The sequence below is a fragment of the Neofelis nebulosa genome, chromosome 5, assembly GCF_028018385.1.
Source record: "Neofelis nebulosa isolate mNeoNeb1 chromosome 5, mNeoNeb1.pri, whole genome shotgun sequence".
NCBI lineage: Eukaryota > Metazoa > Chordata > Mammalia > Carnivora > Felidae > Neofelis > Neofelis nebulosa.
In genome coordinates, this window is record NC_080786.1 from 51,107,951 (window position 1) to 51,120,828 (window position 12,878).

The following is a 12,878-nucleotide window of genomic DNA, read 5'->3' on the forward strand; positions in this document are numbered from 1 at the left end:
GTTAGCATTAATGTCTTTGCTAAAATTTATTTGACCAAATTTCAAATGTATTCCAAGTAAAAAAAAAAAAAAAAAACTTAAAATTTTTTTAGGGAGCTTGTGATACTATAAATAATACAGAAATATTTTAATAAAATTATTTTTCATATATTTTAATATCTTTGTTGCATTTTTTAAAAATAGCTGTATTGAGAAATAATTTAAATATCATAAAATTCACCCATTCTAAGAGTACACTTTCATTGTTTTTAGGGTATTTGTAGAGGTATACAACCACCACCACAATCTAGAGCATTTCTATCACCTCGAAAAGAAACATCACGGTCATTAACTGCCACTCCCCTCACCTTTCTGCCCTTCCCCCATCAATCATTAGTCTGCTTTCTGTCTCTGTAGATTTCCCTGTTCTTGACATTTCATTTAAATAGAACCATATAATATGCAATCTTTCATGTCTGACTTCTTTGACTTAGCATAATATTTTTGACTTTCATCCATTTTGTAGCATATATAAGAACTACATTCCTTAATTGGTAGATTCTCTATTAAAGTAAAAAATAATCAAATGAGCAGTACAGTTTAGTTAAAAAAAAAAATAGTGGTCCAACAGTCAAATACTTCTACCTTCTGGCTCTCTTTGTGCCTTTTATGGCCTTTGGACAAGTTATTAATTTCTTTGACTCAATTACTTTATCTGTGAAATGGACATATGATAGTGTTTCTTACCCATCTTAGAGCATTAGCAAAATTAACAAAATCAACTGTAGAAACCCTTAAAGACTATACAAGTATAGAATAGTAAATTGCATTTTAAATTGGTTTTCCTGGTATAATAGCAAACCAAATTATTCTATTTGGGATAAAGTATTAGAATTTAAAAAATACTCCTTTAATAACAAAGGGAAACTATAAATTTTAATTCCTATTTGCCCAAAGGTCCATTTGCCTCCACTAATTTATCTTCTAGTCAGCCTTGGTTAGCTTTAACAGTAATACAACAGGTTGCTGAAGAAGGAAGTGGCTACAATTAATTCAAGAGTCAACTGTTGTATGGTGGATGGAAGAGTCAATGAACAGAATTCCACCGTGACCTTTCCTGCAAGGTTTGATGTTCAAAGGACACTCACAATGGTGAATTGACCAGCCTTTATGATTCCTTTGAACCCTTGGATTCCATTATGAATAATGCACCCTTGGCTTCCAATAAAAGGGGAGAAATACTGATTTTACAAACAGAAAACCAAGGTTTATAGTGACCCTTCGTTATAACTAAATCTAACAGATTCTGAAAGAGACCAGCTTGATATTGGGATACTGTGGGCTACTTGTATACCCCAAAGCAGAGGGAAACACAAAATACTGTTTTCCTAGGGTCTGTACACAAGTTCAAGCCAGATAGCCCTCACTGGAACCCAGAGAGGTTTTGTTTGTTTGTTTGTTGGTTGGTTGGTTGGTTGGTTGGTTGGTTGGTTGGTTGGTTGGTTGGTTTTTTACTGAACCAGGTCACCACTGGAATGTGAAGTCTAATAAAGGGGTCTTCTATGGAAGCCACTTGATTTTTGATCAGTGGAGTCTTAAAAAATTATGTTTTTTATTTGTTCCCAACTTTGAATTTTCAAATAAAGTTATCTCTACATATTATTTCTGTTTTACAAATGTTTGAATCCTAGAGGAATTTTCAACAATGACCTTAGGCAGCCACAACTTAGGATGGATGTCTCTCCTCTGAGACTCCTTTCTTTCCTTTGAGATAGCTGTAATTCTGGTTTATTCTCTAGTCATTTTTTCACCTATGCCATTGCTTCTTCATTCTTTCAATCCAGCATGGTTTTCCTCTTTTAACGTTAGTAGACTTGCTACTTTCTCTGCCTTTTCTTTGACTGCACCATCCGCCTCAAGACTTTAGGGTAAATTTTAGACTTTATCTTTTCTTCTGTTTTTTAATCTGATGGGCTTATTTGCCCCTTTAATTCTTTCTTCCATTCTATATACTTGTGGCCTAATGTGACTGTGTTCCCCTCCCCCCCCAATGTAAGTTCTCTTCTGCCCATTCAGTCACCAATCACCAATTAATTTGGTCATTTAGTAATATTAATTAGGTACCTATCATGTGACAAAATCTAGGCTTAGTCAGGAACAGATCTGTGTCATATACATGACTTCTACTTGAAGCATGCTAAATCTTCAGGACAACTCCACCCAAGCAATGGAGAGAAAGAGGGTTCATCTACCATGTCCCTAACACCCATATGGACACACTCCTGCCTATACTCACAACGAGTCACTCTTTCATATATGGACTCACTCAGGTACACAACACACTTACTCTTCATCTACATCCGCATTTCTGGGCCGATTGCATGAGTAATGACAACACTATCTGAATGAGAAAAAAGTGACCACCCCATGTGCCCTGTGTCCAATGTCTCTCATCTCTTACCAGCATCTCTCTCCTACTTGCTAACCGCTAATACTATCCTGACATCATTAAAAAAAAAAAAAAAAAAAAAAATCATTCCCATGAGTTCAGGTAGCTTTCCCACTGCAGCCTAAATAACAGCTAACATTCACCAAGTGTTAACCGCACGCCAGGCACAATGTAGCCATGGTGTACTCACTTTTTACCCTCCTGTCCTCCTAGATTAATCACTTTTATCATCTCTAGTTTACAGATGAGATTACTGAGGTTTAGGGAATTAAGTCATTTGCCCAAAGCTACATGGCTACTAATCAGCAGAATTGGAAACTGTGTCCAGAATTGGGCTGCCAAAATTGGGGCTCTTAACCCTTAAAATCCAGTGCTTGGGAGCATTAAAACATATATATTGTTATCATTAATTTAAACTTCAGGAGAGCTACTGTGCCAGACCACTTCCAGTACTGGTAGTAAGCACAAGTTTCCATAAGGGGAAGGCAGGAGAGATCTGGAGGACAGTAGATATCTGGTGACAAGTTATGGGAACTACTGATGGGTTATGGGATGGGTTATGAGATGGGTAGGGGTATAATGGAATAATAGAATTTTATCATCTCCAACCCCCCATTTCCCCTTTATGAAATTTTTCCATGTCAAAAATATTCATAGTTTCTTTCATTTAGTGTGAATCATTATCTAATTGCATCCCAGGCTTGGACAATTGTTTTCACTTTTTTTTCTGTTAAAATGATATTGTGAGGGGCGCCTGGGTGGCGCAGTCGGTTAAGCGTCCGACTTCAGCCAGGTCACGATCTCGCGGTCCGTGAGTTCGAGCCCCGCGTCAGGCTCTGGGCCGATGGCTCGGAGCCTGGAGCCTGTTTCCGATTCTGTGTCTCCCTCTCTCTCTGCCCCTCCCCCGTTCATGCTCTGTCTCTCTCTGTCCCAAAAATAAATAAAAAACGTTGGAAAAAAAAATTAAAAAAAAAATGATATTGTGATAAACTTCCTCCTAGCTAAATCTTTTCACATATCTGTTAGTGTTGCCTTATGATCTCTTTAGTCTTCAAATTATATATTTTTTTGTTTTTTTGCTTGACACCTTTAAATTATATAATTGTGTGGTATAATTTTTAATGCAATTAGCACAAAGTAATTTTGTAGCATGAAAACAAACTTTTGAAGAAATTATTGACCTTTACCTATTTTACTGTCATCCTAGCACAACAAGGGGAAAGGGAAAAATCAGAACTCTCTGTGGCTAAAGATGCACTTCATCTCCTTCATGGTTTCGCATAAAGTTATCCTGTATACAGGAATCTCTGCAAGCATTCTGATTATAAAATACACTAAGTTAGGGGCATCTGGGTGTCTCAGTCGGTTAAGCATCCGTCTTCAGCCTAGGTCATGATCTTGCTGTTCCCAAGTTTGAGCCCCGTGTGGGGCTTTGTGCTGACAGTTTAGAGCCTGGAGCCTGTTTTGATTCTGTGTCTCTCTTCCACTCTGCCCTTCCCCCACTCATGCTCAGTCCCCCCCCCCAAAATAAATAAACATTAAAAAAGTTTTAAAAAACACAGTAATTTATTAAAGAAACTGATGTTTGTATGATTATGTGACTTTATTTTAAAATATCTTAAACATTTTTAGATCTAAACTTCTCTATCTTCCATTTATTCATTTACTTTATTATTAACCCTAAGTATTTTTCTTTTTATCCCACAAATGTTTTTAGCTAATACTCTGTTCGTTATAGGTCCCTGTCCATATCCATTACTAGTATTTTTCAGTCTTGAAAAATCTCATTATAATATATATGTGTATGGCTTGTGAATTTATTTATATGTACAAATTTGTCAGAAAATAAAGTACTGTTCTAAAGTATTCAGAAGTTTCTAAATCCATCAGGATTGTTCCTATGATATAGATGATGTATTATTATTTCTGTTTGCCAGTTGAGAAAGAGTAGTTTTAACTATACTAATAAAAAATTGAATTTAAGGCTCCTTGTGTCTTATCTATCCATAATTTGTAAAATTTCATAAGCCCCACCATAAGTTACAATTATATTCATGTTATATTGGGTTAGTTTAATGTTCAGAATAAACTCCAGTGAACGTTTAGAAGCTTTTTTTGTTTTTTGTTTTTGTTTTTTTTTTCATTCTGGAGTAAATTCTTGATTCTTAATATCAGAATATAATTGGGGCACCTGGGTGGCTCAGTCGGTTAAGCAACCAACTTCGGCTCAGGTCATGATCTCATAGTTCGTGAATTCGGGCTCTGTCCTGACAGTTCAGAGCCTGGAACCTGCTTAGGATTCTGTGTCTCCCTCTGTGTCTACCCCTCCCCTGCTCATGCTTTGTCTGTCTCTCTCAAAAATAAACATTAAAACAAATTTTTTTAAATATCAGAATATAATTCACTCCCAAATTTTAAATATCTCATTATCTCCTTACCTTGATTTAATGAATATCCCTACTCCCCCTTACCCACACATACCTAGCTAAATAACTTTCTGGTCTTAATATAACTACATCTGGACTGAATTGCAATTTTTTGCTGTATATCCACACCTGTTCTAGCATCTGATGTATTAAAATCTCCAAATGTTATTTCAGTCCTTTCTGGCATTATGTGGAAAATGTTAATGTACTTCAAGTATACTTGTTTCAAAATAGATGTGAATCAAACCTCTGAAATATAAACCGTAAAATGAAATGAATTTTCCAAGCGGCTATATAACCATCTGAGCTTTGTAAAATGTTTGTTAAAGTTAAAATATGTTAATTTGCAATTGATATAGTTGAATACTCATTATAGAACTTTCTTCTATTATTTGCATATATTCTTACATCTGCAAAGGTTTCTTCTGTTAATGCTCATTTAAAAAAATTAAGTGAAACATTACTTTTGTAAAGGTCTAAGCTCATCAAACTGTGATATAATATATACATATAAATGTTATCTGAATGCAGCATACTGATTGTGTTCATTCACATCACTTATATCTGATCAGAAATCCCACAATTTCAGCCACATAATTAACTATCTACCTAAATATAATCATTTAAAATATTGGAAAAATAGAACAGGTTTAAGTTTAAAGGAGTTGATTTGTTATTTAAAACCTAAGTCATCATTCTTGAAGGCAAAATGAGGAACTTGGCTATAATTTCTCTAGTGACAAGGGAGTATATCTTATTGATATTTATACACTGATTCCAGTTTGCATGGCCCTACCTAAAACAGAGTAGACACTCAATAAGTGCCTATTGAAGTAGAGTGACCTATTCATAAGAAAGTTGCATTTCAATGCCAAGATACATATTAGGTATTATCAATGAAAACTGTACAACTCTTTCTGTTCCATGTCTTTTAACCTTAGGTACATAATTTTAGACATTTGCTAGCATCCTTATTTCCATTATCTACAAAATTTCATTCATTCATTCAACAATTATATTTTTGAGTACTTTCCATGTCTCAAACACTGTGAATATAACATAAGGCTTCTGCTGTCATGGAATTTACATTCTAGGTAGTTTACCTTGTGAAGATTAAATTACTATAATGCAGTCAGAACATAGTGCTTGGTACATAGTAAGGACTCAACACTTATTAGTTGTGATAATGATGATGGAAGACACCTTTATATATATGCTATTCAAAGCCATGAGACTAGATGAGATCTGCTAGAGAGAAAATGCAGGTAGATAAAAGGGCTATGAACTGAACTCTGGTGCTTCCTAATATTTAGAGTGTATCTAAGAATAAGGACCATCAATAGAGACTGAGAAAACAATAGCCAATGAGGTAGGAGGAAACCAGAGAATATAGTGTAATGGACACAAGAAGCGTGTTTCAAAGAGGAAGCAAACAATTGTGTCAAATGCTGCTAGAAGTTTGAATTATGTAACAGCAGGGAATTGAATTTTGGGCTTGCCAGGGTAGCATGTCATTCATAATTTTGAAAATAGCTATTCCTGTGGAAGAGTGAAGAAGAAAACTTGATTAGAGTAGATAGAAAAGAGACTGGGGAAAAGGCAAATCATGAAAAAGACAGGAATGACTAAGATGTGTAAGATGAGATGATTAGCTTCAGTAGTAAGCAGAGAACTGCAGATTAAGCCAACACTGAGACACTACTTTGCACCCTGTGGATTGGCAAAAAACAATTGTAAATAGTTCCTTTTTTTAACATTTATTTTTGAGACAGAGTGTGAGTGGGGGATCGGCAGAGAGAGAGGGAGTCACAGAATCTGAAGCAGACCCCAGGCTCTGAGCTGTCAGCACAAAGCCCAACGCGGGGCTTGAACTCACGAACCAGTGAGATCATGACTGGAGCCTAAGTCAGCCACTTAACTGACTGAGCCACCCAGGTGCTCCTAAATAGCTCTTTTTAATAAGGAGAGGAAAGCAGGGCCTTTCATTTAGTGAGGTAGTAGTATACATTGGTGCTCCATCCTGGCAACCATTTGGCATTAGTGATGTATGTGTATGCCTGTGACCTCTTACTGCAGAAAAATTCCCCTATAAGTACACAGGAAAACGGGTAAAAAGCTTTTGTTGCAGGATTAGTTGTGGTGACACAAAGTTGCAAGCAAGTAGGTTCCATCACTATGGGAGTAGATCAGTAAAATATGTATGTGCACGGATTAGACATTATATGACAGAAAGGAGTGAATCATATCTGTGTGTGGCTACATGGGTAGATCTCAAAAACAATGTGTAGTGAAGACAAGTAAGAATTAAAATGAGATTTATAGCTTAACACCACTTGTGTAGTTTTTAAAAACACCTGCAAAGAGTACAATTTTTTCACACATAAGGAGCAAGTTAGAAAGCATACATTAAATTCACAAGCACTGTAGAATGGTTCCCTTTAGAATGGATTATTCCCAAATCCAAATAATATATCCAAATATCTTTTTTTTAATTTTTTTATGTTTATTTTTGAGAGAGAGAGACAGAGTGTGAGCAGGCGAGGGGCAGAGAGAGAGAGGGAGACACAGAATCGAAGCAGGCTCCAGGCTCTGAGCTGTCAGCACAGAGCCCGATGTGGGGCTTGAACCCACAAACTGTGAGATCATGATCTGAGTCGAAGTCGGACGCTTAACCGACTCAGCCACCCAGGTGCCCCAATCCAAATATCTTTAAAGAAAATGAAATTAACAACCCCCTTGTTACTATATATCCCTCCAGCTATTCAAAGAATCCAGTGAGTTGTCTTTAGTTTCAACCTTATCCCCCACTTCCATATCAAGATCTCTAATCTTTGTTTTCTTTCCTACCTTGAACACCCAGAACTGAGTTGATTAGACTCCTTCATACAGAGCATGCTACCATCCTTGACCATACAAGCAAGACCTGTCTCTAAACTATATATGCAGCACTATATATATATATACACATATATATATAGACATTACATATATAAATGACATTATGTATGTCAAACAGAAAAAAAACAGAATAATATAACAGCACTATATAGATTATATATATATTTATATTTATATATACAAATATTTAAATGTTATATATTTAAAATATTTAAATTATATATATTTATATGTATAAATAACATTACATATGTCAAAAATACAGAGAATAATATAACAAATGTGAGTGAATCTGTCACCCACATTTAACAAGTTTTAACATATGGCCGTAGTAACTCTGTAGGTTGTTATAAAACCTTCATTTTTACCCTTCTCCATCCAAGATAACCACTGATGACACCTGCAAGGACAAGGTCCTCAAGGTGAAAAGTGATGAGATTCAGAGTGGAAGTGAGGTTGGCGGCCAGATGGTCTCACTGGTACCACCAATGATAAGAGATAGCAGTTCAGGAGTGCTCACTATGTGCCTGCTACTGTTCTCCTGTTTACATATATTAATTAAGTCTTAATTCTCACTCCTGTGCTGCAGTAACTGTTTTCTAGGTAAGGAAACTAAAGTACCTAAAGTCACACAGCTCATAGAAACAGAGCCAGGATTTGAAAATAGGCAGTCTGGCTTTAGAGGTCATGCTCTACACTTTTATGTTACCCTATCAAAAGAGTGTATAAACAATGATAAACTTCTGTTTTTCCCTTCCTTCAGTTATCTCTACCATTTAAAAAAAAAAATTACACAGCATTCAATTTCTCATTAAAAAAAATTCCCCTAGATCTGGATCTCTGGGGGCCAATTCTTCTGCTTATTTGTTTTTTCATTTTTCTTCTTCTTTTTTCTCTTCCTCTTCTTCTTCTTCTTCATTTATTTATTTTTTGAGAGACAGAGAGAGACAGAACATAAGTGGGGGAAGGGCAGAGAGAGAAGGAGATACAGAATCGGAAGCAGGCTCCAAGCTCCAGGCTCCAAGCTGTCAGCACAGAGCCCATTGCGGGGCTTGAACCCACAAACTGTGAGATCATGACCTGAGCCAAAGTTGGATGCTTAACTGGCTGAGCCACCCAGGCCCATGTCATTCTGCTTCTTGAACCTAGACTCAGTTTCCTCCACTTTGAACCAGATTTTTTTTTGTATTTATCCAGAAAGCTTTAAACTTGAAATATCTTTCCATTATGAAGGTTCTATTTATTGTTTTCTCAAACATTATACTGAATATACTCTCCCAAGTGACTGTAATGTTTTCTATCCTTCTATAAAATAACTATGAATACCTTTTGTATTTGTAGTTTCTAGAAACCTTTTGGAATAACAGCATTCTCTTAAATGACTAATTACCCCAAATCTGATGCCTGTGTAATGCTATCCAGCAAGCAGCTGGCTTCGTATGAAGAGAGGCTAAGAGCTCTTTTTTGTCTTGTTCATTTAAAATCATTTGCTTCTTCTTTAATATCTCTAAAGAACGCAGTCACATCATAGTAGAATTTGCTGTTGTAAATTTTGGATTGTTTCCATGGGTTCCGCCTTACATCTGCATGGTGTTTAAAGCCAATGCTTCCTTTCTTTTTGTAGGCATTTAGGGCCTTTTGCCTCATAATCCAATGTCATGCTGAATGACAGAAAATTGAAGTTGAATTTATTTCACTATAGAGAAGGACTGCACAGAACAATACACTTATTTAAGAACTCCTTGCCTCAGGAACTGAAGGAGCGGTCTTGTGCAGGTGGCTTAATCTTTCTGGTTCTTATCCTAACTGTGCTCCTTTATTAAGGACAGGAACTGGGGACTCTGCTTCCAAAAACAAAACAACCCTACTAGTCTACCGAACCAATAATAAACTAATAGTATGTTTATTTCTCATTCGGAACAGTGAAGACAGGTTCTGTGCGTTTTCAAAATTATTCTTAGAACTTCTTTATTAGAGAAAATGTAACCAAAAGTAAAAACCAAGCAACAACAATAACAACAAAAAACATCCATGAAAATATATTAACTCTTAATTATATACTGCTGGTCTGTTTACATTAGGGATTATTCATAATGAATCCTTTTCTTTCCTCAATTCTATGTGTATCTTCTCTGTTTATATAAAGTGATTTCTTTGTTGACACTACTTGTATTTTCTGTTTCTACTTACTTCACATGGCAACCTTCTATAGTTTCTGTGTTGTAGAGTAAAATGTTTATTTCTTTTCCCTGTTTTGACTCAAAGATGCTGTAAATACACAGTAAATTTTCTAAAGGAAGTGGCTTCTTTGCTCATCAGGCACTGTGAATTAGACTAAGCTGTCTATGCTTATTTTGAAACAGGGAGAAAGGGAGATTCGGGTGGGTATGCAGAGAAAATAATACTGGAAAGTATAGTGGGTCATGACTGTAGTTTATTTTCCCTTAAACTTAGTAAATTCTGGAACTATGATGCACAAGTATATTCAAATGTAATCTTAAGAAAACTTTCCAGTGCTGTAAACATGCTGTCATTTTTACTATCTACTGTTCTACTAATTAGCAGGTAATTGAGAACTGGATAAAATTCACATATCTATACCAATTACCTGGAGTTTGTTTTCAAGATAATCAATTCTTCCTCTTAATAATAGCTGTACTTAGGAGTGATAGCATGAAGTTTATTAGATGGGCTCAGACCCATGCTTTATCTAGTTTATGTCCTGACAGAAGCACCAAAGGACATTAATAAGAAGGCATAATAGTTCTCTCTGGTGTCAGACACATAAAATTGGTCACAATGATACCATATTTGTCTTAATATCTTTAATTATATTAAATTTTGAATTTTCAGGGGTGCCTGGGTGGCTCAGTTGGTTAACCATCCGACTTCAGCTCAGGTCATGATCTCGCGGACCGTGAGTTCGAGTCCCGCGTTGGGCTCTGTGCTGAAGACAGCTCAGAGCCTGGAGCCTGTTTCAGATTCTGTGTCTCCCTCTCTCTCTGACCTTCCCCCCCCCCGTTCATGCTGTCTCCCTCTGTCTCAAAAATAAAGGTTAAAAAAAATTTAAAAAAAAAAGTGTTTTAAAATTTTGTATTTCCAAAAATTAAATCTGGGGCGCCTGGGTGGCTCAGTCGGTTAAGCGTCCGACTTCAGCTTAGGTCATGATCCCAGGGTCCGTGAGTTCGAGCCCCGCGTCGGGCTCTGGGCTGATGGCTCAGAGCTTGGAGCCTGCTTCCGGTTCTGTGTCTCCCTCTCTCTCTGCCCCTCCCCCGTTCATACTCTGTCTCTCTCTGTCTCAAAAATAAATAAACGTTAAAAAAAATTTTTTTTAAATTAAATCTAAACCACCTCCTGGGGTTAGATATTCTAATTTACTATGTATTTTATGCAAAATAATACTTTTCATTTGTTAAGTATCTCTCTTGGAAGATTCTCAGATATGTTAAATAGATCTATAGCTACACTAACCATACTTTCATGAACAAATATCATATCCCCTTGCAGCTTTTATAGTTTGAGAGTCCATGTAGGAGAGTTAGAAAGATAAGGACTTTGGGATGAGTTCAACCTGAGTTTGAATCACAGGATCACTTCTAACTAGTTATGTGACCTTTGATAAGTTAGTTACTCAGGTCCTTAGAGTCTTCACTGGTAAAAATAAAATGTGTGCCTGTTTTTCATGGTAGCTGTGACTATGAATGAAATGATATGGGAGAAAGCATTTTTCCTAGTGCCACATAGTGCATATCAACAAACATTAACCTTCCTCCCTCCTTATTCTTCAGAGGATTTGGTTGAAATCTTTTGGCTGTGTCGTTGTGAATAGAACCTCTCTGCAAATCCATATGGACTTAATAACAAAGCAATACATTGTGTAGCATTCATGAGAAATTGCTTTGTTCCAGAAGGTTGTACTCAAAAATACATTATCTGTATGTTATCTTTTCCTTCATATAATCACTCAATCACTGGGAAAGGTGTACCCCACAAATATTATCTACCATGTAAGTCCATATTAAATCTTACTTTGAGGGGTTATCCTCTCAAATTGATCACTTAGGCTGAGTTAAAAACCTTCAGTCTAAACTGTTGGCTAATGCATTTATTCATTGGAAGATACCAGGCAAGAGAATCAGAGAAGCTCTCCTTTTATTCTCATTTGAAAAATGGGGCTTATTGCACCAGAGAGAAGTTTGAGAGATAAAATTAAATAATGTATGTGAAAGTACTGGATAAACATAAAGATTTATACTCATGTCTGGAAAATACTTAATTAAAACATTCATTTAGCGTGAATTTGTTTTCTGCTTTAAGCTTTTCTTCATAAAACAAAGTTAAGAAGGCAGATTGAGGATATATAGAGAAATGTATGGATGCATAAAGATTTTAAAGTTTACTATTAAAAATATGTTATTAAAACATCTGAGCAGCTATAACATAGAAATTTTATAATTCCAGTGTGCTAAATTATCTTCTCCATAGAAACCAGTTAGTCCATTTGTGTCAGTGTGTTTTCTATCCTACTCAAAAAGAGTGCCAACAAGGGCTGTCATTGCATTGGGGGTTCAGATCATAGTTCCCACACACAGGCTAATGGCAAGACCCACTTCATGCAAGCCATTTATTCTTTCTGCTTTAGTTTCAGTTCTGCATCCACACACGTCAGACACCGCTGTGTGAATAATCTTCCTCAAACGCTGCTTGAATTCCCCAGACTATGGAAGCCAATTTCCTGCTTGTATATCTTGGCTTTGAAAGTCATTAAAATGCCTATTAGATGCTACCCAGAGTTAACAAATTCTTTACCGGGAGCAATGCACATGGTTTGTCTATTTCAGTTCTTCCAGGAGGCCTCAGTGATACTTCTCAGTTCCAGACCACAAAAGCAAGCTCAGGCAGTCAGGTGTTTCAGAGATGAGCCACATGATCACATCAACATATGTGTGTCAGCTACATACATTTCCTTTCAAAACATCAGTAAAATTTAGGCCATTGGGTGTTTGAAAATTAGCAAGATGATGGGGGCAGAAAGAGGCCAATAAATTGGCTCTGTCAAAAACTATTAATTCCGTGGGGTTTCAGAGAAGAGATGAGCTGCATACACAGGCAAAGTGGAGTAAACA

The 12,878-nt window shown here is 36.3% G+C and overlaps 1 protein-coding gene across 8 annotated transcripts in view; it reads left to right on the forward strand.

Annotated features, from left to right (window-relative positions):
* LEKR1 (leucine, glutamate and lysine rich 1) overlaps positions 1-12,878 on the forward strand; it is a 231,856-nt gene that overhangs the window by 110,942 nt on the left and 108,036 nt on the right. The gene's annotated exons all lie outside the window — the stretch shown is intronic.